Source organism: Motacilla alba, chromosome 28 (genome assembly GCF_015832195.1).
Source record: "Motacilla alba alba isolate MOTALB_02 chromosome 28, Motacilla_alba_V1.0_pri, whole genome shotgun sequence".
NCBI lineage: Eukaryota > Metazoa > Chordata > Aves > Passeriformes > Motacillidae > Motacilla > Motacilla alba.
This window is the reverse complement of record NC_052043.1, coordinates 5,041,128-5,052,200: the sequence shown is the minus strand read 5'-3', so window position 1 is coordinate 5,052,200 and position 11,073 is coordinate 5,041,128.

Sequence of the window (11,073 nt, the reverse complement as noted above, 5' to 3'; positions counted from 1 at the left end):
CAGTCACTGTGCAGATAAAATGAACACTGCACTAAAGCAATATAATACTCAAAATTTAATAGAACAATCAGAAAAACATTGTGGTGCACTAGAAGATTTAGATGTCTTTAACAGTATTTTGCTGGTTTGCTACATTTCATGTTGGAATGCTGGAAAATGCTGTGCATGGGATATGGAATTATTTCCATGGTCAAGAAAATTTCCAGATGCAAAAAGACAGTAAGGAGAAATTTCCATGAAAGGATTTCAAAGATCATATTCTGCTTCCCAGGAAGACCCTTTTACTGAGGCCCTGGAAAAATGAATGTGAGGTTAAATAGTTGTGTTCTTTCCCTGTGGTACAACAACTAAGAAATAGAAGGGGGACGGAAACCAGCTTATGAAAACAGTTTAGAAATGAAGAGCTTTTTATAATGAGAACCCCATCCTGACACATCAAGACATATGTCACACAGCACCACCCCCAAAAGACATTTTAAGTGCAGATTTCCTTGTTTCTTTTTCTTTTTCTGCACTGGGTAGAGACATTTCTCATTCTTGAAGGGGAAAAAGTATTAGTTGATTTAATTCCATTTAAAGTCTTGGTTTCAGAGTGATAAACCAATCAAGATATAAGAGAACTTAGGAATTTAAAAAAAAATTATACTCATGCATAACTTTATGAGAGACATTTGAGAAAATTTTTTTTCATAAAATTAAATTCTGCACTTTTCATTTTAATAAATAGAAAAAACTGACGGTTATATGGCTTTCTTCTGCTAGAATTTCCCTCTCTTTTTTTTTCCCCATGGAAATATCACAGAAATATTGAGTGACTCACTAACTTGTTAATGAAAGTTGTTTGAATTTTGATGGAATTGTTTTGAGACCATTGAGCAGCTCTGTAATGGCCACAGAATTGTGCCCTTTCTCTATCCCCATCCAGGGGGTACAAAGACACAGAATAAATATACTCTTCATTTGGCCCTCTGAAGGTAATTTGGAATTAATTTTTCACTTGAAATACCTCACCTGGAGCACTACACCTACCTGTAGGGTCCTCAGCCTCAGGAAGGACATAGATCTGTTGGAGCAAATCCAGAGGAGATGCTGCAAGGGCTGGAGCCCCTCTGCTCTGGAGCCAGGCTGGCAGAGCTGGGGCTGCTCACCTGCAGAGGAGAAGGCTCCAGGCAGAGCTCAGAGCCCCTGGCAGGGCCTGAAGGGGCTCCAGGAGAGCTGCAGAGGGACTGGGGACAAGGCCTGCAGGGACAGCACCCAGGGAATGGCTCCCAGTGCCAGAGGGCAGGGCTGGATGGGATCTTGGGCAGGAATTGCTCCCTGGCAGGGTGGGCAGGCCCTGGCACAGGGTGCCCAGAGCAGCTGGGGCTGCCCCTGGATCCCTGGCAGTGCCCAAGGCCAGGCTGGACAGGGCTTGGAGCAGCCTGGTTTAGTGAAATATGTCCTCCTATGGCAGGGGCTGGAACAAGATGGGCTTTAAGGTCTGTCCCAACCCAAACAATTATGGGATTCTGTGAATAGACTATTGCCCTCATCACTATACACTAAGTGTTGTGGATATTTTTTATTTTTAGGAGCTTTAAAGAGCTCCTGACTATGGCTGATAAGACTGTAATAATGTAACAGAGTACAGCAGACAGGGCAAAAGTAACCTCCTCAAGTTCAACAAGACTGAAAGATTCTTCCTCTGGAGTCTCCATACCACAAAGTCCATGAAGCTCCTTAATGTTCTCTGTCTATTTTACTGCAACCCCATGCTGCAAAACAGACTGATCTAGGAAGGGGCAGCAAGCCAACTTTTGCTGCCCAGGCAGTGTTTTCTTGCAGTCCCTGCCTCACAGAGAGGAAAACATTAAACATTTGAATGGCTGGGCTAGATGGCAGTGCATTGCAGAGGATGCAGACATACCTGATTATAACATAACCTCCTTAGAGGTATCTGTTGGGAGCAGGGTGACTCCCAGGAACCACTGGAGACATACAGCACACTCTGTAAAAGCTGCATCTCTTTCCAAGGAACTCTTCTAATGGAGAGCAGTATGCAGAGGTGATCTAAAGAGTCGAATCTCTCTTGGAGGTGAGACTGGAAGTTTCCGTGAATATGGAAATTGTACTTAAACAGAAAACTAGAGATCACAATAATGTATATGCCTCGTTAAAGTTCCCACAAGAAGAAAAATAGGACAGATTAAGCCAAGTCCTAGGGTCCCCGGGGGGCCCAAGAACTCCCCAGTTAATCACCTTCACAAGTGAGGCAATGAGCTGATTTGAAATTTGGTAATTGACTGAATATATTCTCAAAAATGTTTGGCTCAGGAGCTCTCCAGGTGGGAATTTCTGTGTGCCCTGAAACTGAGCTTCAGGCAGCCCCTGTGCCTAGGGCAATCCCTGTACTTAACAGAGCCATCATCGGAGAATGTGGAGAGGAGAATGTGGAGAATTCATCTCCTCCTTCCTGATATGCCTAAGGGGGTTTTGCTGCAAAACTCAGCAAGATGTATAGAGATAAGATGCCTGTGAATAGTCCACACAAACTGTCCTTGCAGACGCAGAAATGGTCACGTAGGACAGATCTTCAGCAAATAGTCGGGAGAGGCTCAGAATGTCAAGATCTTCACTAGTGACGGATCTATGGATCTGCACTTGTGGCACTGCAGGGAGAACTGTGGGCTCCACCACTCGTGTTCAGCAGACCAGCAGTTCTGAAAATAGCTCCTGTTGGAATGGTGCCATTCCCCATTAGAGCATTTTTTTTGTGTTAAGACCTATAATATGGTTTTTACCAAAAAAACCCCAATTCAAATATAACCGTGGAAAAAAAACCAAAACCAAATCAAACCAAAACAAACAAAAGCAAAAACAAAAACAAAAGCAAAAAGAAGAAAAATGAGGAAAACAAACAAACAAAAACAAACAACCCCACCAACCACAAACCCCAAAAAAGCGCAACAACCTGCTCTCCAAACCAACCCAAAACAATAAATGCTCTGTCCTTGTCCTTGTCTATTCAATAGATACAGGCTTAACCAAGGACAAAAATATGAAGGTCGCACAATTTTGCAGATGTACATCTAAATCTAGAACAATGGGCACTGTTTCAGATAATATCGGCTGAGGTTTACAACACTTTGGGAAGAGCTTTGTGGCCAGACAGTATCTTAATGTTTACTACCCTCTATTTAAAATGAATCCCGTCTTTCTGGTTTTGAACCCACCTTTTCTGAATGGAAGCAGCTGTCTTGTGGTTCCCAGTGACAGTCCAGATAGAAAGGCTGTCTTGCTGCAGCTGGCTTTTTTTTAGTGGATTGGATTATTTCTGTGTGTGTGTGTGTAATTTTATTTCTGTTTGTTTGTTTGGTTTTGTTGTTTTTTGGAGTCAGATATCACAAGAAATGTCTCAATTTCCCTCTTCTCAGCTGTATTGTGTATTTAAAAGTGAAAAGCAGGACATACTAAGCAGAAACACAGGGTGAAATTGTACCTATTGTCAGTTTGTACCATTCCTGGATACAACCACGACTTGCCTTGTAGTTCAGTAGATACTCAGCAGTTTTTTTAGAAAAAGGGACTGTTAGTAAACACCTCCCTTCCCAAGTAATAGCACTTCAACACGCAACAGAGTAGTCAAAACAAACCCAGTTTATCGGTACAAGTGATCACACGACTTTAAATGGCTGCTGAGGCCCTGGCACAGGGTGCCCAGAGCAGCTGGGGCTGCCCCTGGATCCCTGGAAGTGTCCAAGGCCAGGCTGGACAGCGCTTGGAGCAAGGGATGATGGATGGGATGGGATGGCATGGGATGGCATGGGATGGCATGGCATGGCATGGGATGGCATGGGATGGCATGGCATGGCATGGCATGGCATGGCATGGCATGGCATGGCATGGCATGGCATGGCATGGCATGGGGTGGGATGGGGTGGGGTGCCATGGGACAGTTCCTTCCAACCCAAACTATTCTGGAATTCTGTCAGGGTTACAAAAGCCAGGGAAAGAGATTACTTGTGTGGACCGTGTGGGGATGTCAAACACTGTTTCTGGTATTGAGCAAGTTCTAAGAATTTTGCATGGAATCCACCTCATGGTGGGAGCTGCACACAGTGAACTATAAAGTCCAACCCGCATTTTATCACATCCCAGAACAAACAAACAAAGAAGTTTCAAACTTAAGGGTGATATAAAATAGCAAAACTCAGTCCAAAAATTAGGTAACTTTATTTGACACTTTTAGAAATTTTTTACAGTTTTAAACTAAAACAGATTAAAGGAAATTCCAGTGTTTTTCAAAAGCAAAACAGAAGGAAAAAACTATACACCTGCAATTTGATTAGCTGACCGGTCAATTTCAAGTTTTCTTTCTTTTATTTTATCTACATATGTCTGAAATGGGCTTCCTTATTCCATAGAAAATTCACTCTGCAGAAACCCTTGGGATATTTCTCAACTGCTTGTCTTAAGATTCTGCCATCCTTATTAATTTTGAAATAGGTTTTTTCCCATGTTACATCACAGAAGGAAAGTTAGTCTACATCTGGTCACTGGAAATCCTATGTATTACAATGTATTTACATATTTTAAAAAATATCATAATGTGCTGTGCAATTGGATAGAAGGGTGTAATTCAGCCAGAGGGAGGGCTGGTATCAAAACCATGAAGATCCATACAGACACAAGGTGGGAAAAGGCCACCCAGACTGAACTGAAAATCTGATGCATGTACTATGGTAAGACCTACTTGGAAAAAACAAAAATGTTTGCCAAAAATGTTTTGTACTACTTAGGAACAAAGTTGCTTTTTCCCTTGGTTTTTGCAATGGCTCTCTCCTAGTGTCAGCACAGGAAGGGATCCGGAAGGTGACACAGTCTGTACTTTCTACTGCTGCAAACAATAACAGCAGAAAAAAATAAATTGTGCCACAGACAGAAGATACTTGTATCATAGACAAATCTATCCTTGCAGATATCATGCAATATGCACAATTTTGCAAGTCATCAAGTAGTAGCCTGAGTGAGGGCAGAGGGAGCCTCTTCCCATAGGGAATCAACAACCCCACAATCAGCTACAACTGTGGGACTGATCCACGTGGTGTATGACACTGACAGACTGACTGACGAGGTAAAGGAAATACAAGATAGGAATGAGGGACTCAGGGAGGACATTCATTGTATCAGCATCACTGATTACATCCTTACAGAGAACTGAATTCCTCATTCTTTATGTCCCATCTGCACTTAATTTCCATAGCTTGTTGGTTTGAAAAATTTTTTGCAGGAAAAATACGCCAAGTAAGTTTTCATACGAGTCTCCCACACTGGCCAACTTCCTTAGCCATTCTTTTTATGGAGGGAGGGGGTGCTTTTTAGTGTGGGTTTTTTTCTAATTTTTAAAAATAATTTTATTAAGGGGCCAAGCTGCATAGAAGATCTTACAAAGCAAAAACATGTAACACATTGGATCAAGAGAAAATCTTTCCTTCAGTACCTGAAATTAGCTTAAAGTTTATTCTTCATGCGTACATATGTAAACAGATGCATTTGCAAGTGCTAAAATTAACCATCTTTTAGGTCGCACTCTTTATATACTATCCTACATACTACTATTTGAACACCATTACAAAGTCCTTCCACAAAGACACCAGACATTTAAGACTGATAATGTTATCTCCAAGAATCAACTTCCTCTAAAAGCAGCTACTGTCAAGCATCCAAATGGGTCTTAGCTTGTCAATCATCTTTATACTGCTTGAAATTTTTGCTTCCAGCTTCCCACCAATCCACAACCAAAGCATTTCTGATTCAGTTTTAGTAAAGAAACACTAGCAGGAGTCACGGGGGGCTCGTGGCTTGGTGGCAGTCTATCAGACCCCAGTTCCTCCAGCCTTACAGGAACATGGTCAGCGATGAACAGAGAGAGCATCCACGGGCTGGGCTGTAAATTCAGATTTTTCTTAGGTTTTGCTTTCCTGTGTTGCTAAGCTGAAAGTACCAGAGCTCACAGTTTCTATTAGTGGCTTTAGGATCGAGGTTTCGTGCGTTCAGCCCTGTGAGGAATGAAGCACGTGGCCCAGGCCCCAGGCTGAGAAGAGTGGTCAATTCCATTTCATGCCTTTCCTACAGCACCAGGAATGCTCTGTGACACAGAGGTTCCTTCTTGCTATCCCACAACCAGTCCTGGCTGTGGGACTCTCTATGAGAGTTTGACAGTCAAAAGGTCGCTGGAGGAGACAAGTGGCAAAGTATGAGTTGAAGACAAACTGGTGACATGCTCACCCCAGCACAGGCAGAGCACGGCACTAACTGGCCATCAGAGCAGTCAGCCTGTTTCCCACACAAGCTTGCTGCCAACTTAGGGTCTGCTGGAACATCTCTGATAAAACATTTTTTGCAGTCTCCAGTACTCATTATGAAAAAAGTAGATTATGACCCAAACCAAATTAAACTATGCCACTATGGGTTGTTTTTTACTTTGTCAAATTAAACCTGAACCACTATTCTGAAGTTTTTGTTCAACATAAATCAGAACAACTTCAGTCAGAGCAGAACAATAAAATTCTCTTCTACTTCCTTGCTGGGAAGTGCATGTGAAGGACTGTGCTCCTCCTCAAACAGCACCAGTTTCCCACCATCCCAGTGTTCAAGGCTTGGATCCACAGTGGAGAAGTGGCAGGTTTATAGCAATTTCCTGACTACAGACATATATTTCAGATGAAAAGAGCTATTTCTATCCATTCCAATCCTCTGGCTCAAGGAAGAAGTTACTGTATTGAAAACATCAGATAGGACTCTTGTGTGCAACTCTACCCCAGGGTTGGGCTCTGGGAAACCTCACTGGCCTCACTGCACCACAGGGTGTTGCTGCTCATGCCAAGTGCCACATTCTCAGGGCTGGAGATCTTTCAGCAGCACTTGACGATGAGGTGTTGGCTGTCTGCTACTGCAGGGCTCCTACCAGCCAAAGTCACCAATTTTTTAAGGAGTTATAATAGAATCTTAGAATCACAAAATGTTTTGGGTTGGAAGGGACCTTTAAGATCATCTCATTCCAGGGATGCCATCCACTAGATTCACATTGCTTAGGGCTACATCCAGCCTAGCCTTGAACTTCCAGGGATGGGGCATGAGCTGGTCATGAGCTGGTTTACTTAGAAACCATGTCTCTGCATATTTTCAGCTGACCAATATTTACACGAAGCACTCAAAGTCAGTTCACAACATACAGTGCATGTCCATCAGCAGGAACAGTTCTTAAGCAAAAAAAAATCTAGCTAGCAGACAATGTCAGAACAAAATTTTAAGAGACAAACACCTGGATGAAGTTTGCCATCTGGAACTAAACTTGCATGCTGACATGCAGAAAAATATTATGAGAAAACTGGATAAACTGTAACGCCACCTTCACCTAAGGAAGGTAGGTCCAAATAATCGTAGCAGCCTATGCACCTGTAACCCCTGGTTGCTGGACTCACCAGCAGCCTCTGGCAAACAGAACCAAGCCTGAGCCCTTGCATCACATGAAGTTAAGTCCTCTGCTAGTTCCTGAAATTACAGATTATTGTGTACAGGACACTAGTTCCCAATTCAAGAAAATCCAATTTAAACACCTTATTCATCACCTATCACTAATCTACAGATGGCAAAATGCCATCTTTACTCCACATAAGCTGAATATTTAACTGCAAAACTGGGAAAGGTGGAATCCTCACAGAAGAGCACATAATTGATAAATAGAGATGACAGAGAGGATCAGTGAAAAGAAAGTTCTTTTATGCCACTGGCCAAAGGAAGCTTCTGGTAGCACACAAAGCTGTCTTGTTCTGAAAATGTTCCAGATTGCCAGAAGCAATTCAACAAATTAAACATAGACAAAAAAAAGACTAAAATTGATGTGGTTTCTTTCCAGAAGATTTATCACTTTTAAATAGCAGAAAACGCAGTTTTTGTCTCACAAGAGCTGAACTGTCCATCACAGTGGTTACAGAACACCCTGACTGCATTAATGACATATAAACTGAGTACTCTGGGATGAAGTCCATGCTATAACTTCATTAAAACCAGGAATCCTGACCCTCAGACTGTATCTGGACAGGGAGGACAGGCCTTGTTGGCTGGCCCAAACTGCCAGTGGCATGAAATTACTCTGGTTGGTGTGGTTCAGTTCTCTCCTCGCAGAACCAAAGGAGATCATGCACTGGGCACTGCCCTGTCCTGCTGAGTCCTTCACCTGTCAGCCACTCCTAGATTTTCCCTACCGCCAGTACCAAAATTTCCTTATTAAGTCTATTAATTCTAATGTCATCCCTACTTGAAAATGACAAACTGTTTTCCCAGTTTGCAGCAGACTTTCAGATTTTTGGGTATTTATCATGCCCTTAGATCTTCTCTTTGGAGTAAACTCTTCCACTGCCTTTCTTGTTCAGTGTCTCCTCATGCTTTCTGAGTCATCTTCAGTTTTTTCTTATCTTCCCTCTCTCCACCCTACCCACTGGCAGCACTGGCAAAACCCTAAAATGAAAAGCTGTTAGTGCAGCTCTGTTCTTCATGTCCTGCCCCAGCTAAGACACCACATGCAAGATTAAAATACCTAAAGATTAATTGTTCCTTTTTGATGATCTTTTCTGGACCAATAAAAATAGTTCCTGTCCTCATTTGCCTGAAGACACAGCCCTAGATTCTTTTTAAAATATCAGAGATTATACTTGCCATGGAAAAAAGCACCATCTCTGCAGGCTTTGGATGAGTATTTGGATCTACTGGTATGTCTGTATTTCACATTTGTGTCAATGTGCTATGTGCCAAGCATTGATAATCATTAGTTGTATACACTGCTGCTTGGCCAGCATATTCAGCCTTCAGTACACTACAAATAAAACACCAAATGATGAAAGCATGTACAAAATACTCTGGTTTGTTCATGGACAGTTGATGAAGCTGCTGTTAAAAAGAAGTATCATGAGCTTTACATCCTATACAGCCTGTGTAGTGCAACAAACCACAAACACATACACAGTCATGGGGCTAAAGACAGGAACAAAAGCACTGGATCTTCCACTAAAACAGCACACGTGAGCTTTAACTTCAAGGCAACACTGCTGTCAAACATCCAATATTGGCTTTTTTAAAGAGCTGCAGATAAATTCACAGCATCTCCCCGAGGCAGATTAATTCATTAATGACTGCAGCCACAGTCAGCACAAGTTTTCAGCATACTCAGAAGTCAATAGACACTACCATGGCAGTCATGATCTGTTCCCAGTTGGAACAATGCAGCAGGAATGCAAAAATGAAAGCTGAAACACAGAAATGTGCAATGGCTGAAAAATACTGCCAAGACATTATTAACAACAGCCATACTGAGGGGTACTGTAAGGAAAGAGCATCATCCTCTGAAGGAAAAGCTTGACCAATTATCCAAGACCATGGAAAATGTCCAAGAAATACGGAAACAGTTTTCTAAATGAAGTTTTCTATGAAGCATGTTAATAAACCTTTTGGAAAATAGGCTGTGCTGCAGATTTTCTGTCGTCTGGCATCTATGAAAGTGTAGAGAAAATGCTTAATATTTTTGCAAATGTAATTCTTACACATGTGGATGCACTTTTAATAGTGCCACTGGTAAACACAGAATATATTTTCAAATCTATTATTTTGTGTTTCTTTTTTATATATTTCATTTTAAATGCTCTTCATTTCTGACAAGAAAAATAAAATCTACAAAATTCAAAGAGGGTTTGGGATCCTTTTCTCTTATCATCCTCAGTAAAGTCTTTCATACTCCATTCTACCTTCAGCTGCATTTGGGCAATCCTTCAGCAGAGAACAGACCAAAACACTTGAGGAAGGAATCCTCATTATTGTGATCCAAAGAGTCAGATTTTCTCAAATGGATTTTTGTTTTAGTGGTGTTGATTGTTGTTAGGGATTTTGTGTTTGTCTGGGTTTTTTTTGACTAAAATAAATGCTTCCCCTGAACACATACAAGTTCTCAGAACAGAACCCTTACTGAATTTCTAGACAGATGAGGCTTAGTATGTAAAAGACATAAACCAGAAGCTTATCAACATTATTTTTAACATTAATATTACTTTAATTACTTTAAATATTAAAACTCAAGTTTGGTGTGGAATGTGTATCGGAAATCATCAAATAAAATCAGAGTCAGTCACATTGAACTCGTATTTTCCTATACAGCATTTGGTTTTAAATTAAGCTGATCAAGGAAGTTTTTTAAAGATAAAAAAATACAGCCTTGTTGTTTGATGGAAGGGATTGGTCTGCCCAGGATCAGGGTCTGAACAGTCACAGCCAAACTGGAGCACCAGGGTCACCTGATTTGTACAGTACTGAGACAGTTAAAGTCTGTAAATTGTTACCACTTCACATGCTTTAACTGGAGGTACTGCACTGAGAAGCAATTGGGATTTTTTTTCCCTGCATTCTTTGTTGTCTGGGGGAGAAAAAAAATTACACTTAAAAATGGATGGAAGTTCCCCAAAACCTGAGGTGAAGCAGAATGTCCAGAATGCAACTGTGAAATGCCTGGTTTAGTGTGACCAGTTCTTCTGTTTTAACTGAGCTATGAACAATCTGAAATAACTGTTTCCTAACCACACAGGAAAACAAATGTGAAAGTACACTTTCAAGTAGATGATAACACCTAATGCTTCATCATCAGAAAGCTACTGGCTTTTAAATATGTAGAAAGCTACTCCAAACCACATTCCGAATAAGAGACGATCAAGGCAAAAACCAACAGAACTCTGAGTCAGTCTCCAACTTACCTTGCTATTTGTCAAGTTCATTATTTAAACACAAGATTGCTGTCTTAATTTAATAACCATACTTACACAAAGACTTAAATTAAGGCATAATCCAGCTAATTGAACTTTTCAGTAAAATGTTTCTGTTGCTTTTTATTAGTAATAAGTGGTTCAGGTTACTGCTGGCCAAAGTAACAGTCCACTAAAGAGAAGACTAAAAAAGCAGATTGCTTTAGTACTATCTTCCATTAGGGCAATTTGTAAATTAAATGTCATGTTGGCCATCAGACCCAGGGAGCCTTCCAAAAAACTTCATAAA